The following is a 2,140-nucleotide window of genomic DNA, read 5'->3' as shown; positions in this document are numbered from 1 at the left end:
TTTTCTTTTGTTTTCAATAAACAAATGGCAAATATCCTTTTCTAGATTTATGTATTTTTATGATAACAAGAGCACGTTCTTCCAAAAACACTTGGTTTGTTAACGATTAAATCGTCAATGTATTTAATTCCTTTCGAAGTTAAATCCACTTTGTGCTTAAAATCCCTGTAACGACTATAACCCAATTGCTTTGACCAACAATCACAACACAACAAACAATACATAAATACCAAAACGCAGTGTTCATATATAGGTAACATGTGAGTTTTGTTTACAGTCTGAATAAATCTTTTTTCTTGCGTTTCGTATGTGGTTTTCCTTTTTCCCCTTTCCATTTGTTTTTTAAGTTTGTTTATTATTTTTTTGCCGAAAAAAAGTTTTTTGTTGAAATTTATTTATAGAGCTTAACTGTCCGAAATTTTCGTTGTTTTGGAAACCCTGTAATATTACAGGAAAAAAACAAAATAATTCTTTGACTGTATGAAAAACTGTTGTTGTTCTTTTTTTTTCTCGTGGCTTTAAGATCACAACGGAAACTTCTATATAGTTCACAGAATCTATTTCTATCCATTACAATTCCAAAAAACGGACGGCCAAATTCTTGATTCCAAAATCGGGAAATTGGACCTTTCGTTTGCATTGCCCTATGTAAATCAACACCCCCATAAAACAACGATTTTCATCATTGTCAGTGTTTTTCCAATTACCAATAAGTGTTTTTCCTTTTTCGTCTTTTTATAGTTTTGATTCATTTTTGAAAAATCTGCCTCCCCGAAAACAGGGTGTAATATTTCCCAATTTTGAATATTTTTGGTTTTTTCTTCTGGAGGTTGGTTTGAAAAAATAATTTCTTTTTCTGAATTTTTTTCTGGAACAATAATATTTTCACCAAAATTGATTTCTTGTGATATTTCATTTTCATCGTCACTAGAATAATAGACTGGTTCTTCAAATAATTCAATTTATATTTGTATTAAAAAGATTTAAAAACAAGAAAAAACATCCCAAAATCAATTATTTCATGTAAAAAATTCAAATAAAAAAGCACATTTGGTCAAAATAAATATAAATATTCAGTCTAAAAACGTTGTCCACTCTCCAATGTTGTCCAAACATTTTTGGACCATCAAAACTGGAATATTTTGGGAAACTGTTCGAAACATTTCAAAAACACTGTTTCATAATTTTTTACCGGGATTTCAACGTTTTTTCCCTAATTTTCAATTTTTTCAACTTATTTTGTGTAAAATTTCGTCAAATGGACAACGTTTTTAGACAGACTTTATAACGTTTTATCTTTGTCAGCAAATGGATTCTTTTGGTAAAAAAATTAAAAATAAATACCCGTTGGATAGATTAGGATAGGAAGGTGTTAATTAAAACAATAACTATTGATATAATAAAGATATTAAAAACCCAATTCAAAAAATAGTTTAAGTATTTGTCGTTTAAAACCATACAATAATAGAAATAAACTTATTCATTTTTTACTTTTTATTAACAAAAACACACAAGGTTTAATTTCCTTTCAGAAACCATTTAAAATTGAATAAAGTTATATATGAAATGGGGACCTACATTGACCACTCTCATCACCTTTACCAAAATAAAATATTTGCCGCGAGTGTTTTTTGAAGGGAATCCACTTTTCAGTCACTGTTTGTGCGTCCCATGTCACCCATTTTCCTTGTCCGTACTGTGTGGACGCGGATGTGGTTCGCCCCGCTTGCGGGGGGGGGTCAGGGGGATCCGCGCCAAGGGAGGACTTGGAAAGTGGGTGAAACGGTGCACAAACAGACTGTTTGAGTGCGTCTTTATGAGCCTTCTTCTCAATGCTCCGTCTCACTTGGTTTCCACTAACTCGAGGTGAATTTTCGGCATTTTTTGATTTCGGGAACCAGACCTAATATTATACCAGTTTCCTATTTACTATAATTTTAATTTGAATATGATTCGAAATAGAAAAAAATAAATCTATTTTAACACTTAAAATAACGCCCTTGTTTTTGTTTTGGCCTGTTTTTACAGTGATATTAATACATTTTTAAATGATTTTCCTTTTTTGGCTTGTGTATTGTTTATGCACATAAAATAAACTCTTAAAAAACGGAAATTAATTTAATAAACTCGAGATTTCCCT

This window comes from Entamoeba invadens (assembly GCF_000330505.1).
Source record: "Entamoeba invadens IP1 unplaced genomic scaffold scaff_1105074726205, whole genome shotgun sequence".
In the NCBI taxonomy this organism is placed as follows: domain Eukaryota; phylum Evosea; order Mastigamoebida; family Endamoebidae; genus Entamoeba; species Entamoeba invadens.
Note: the sequence above shows the minus strand (reverse complement) of the source record.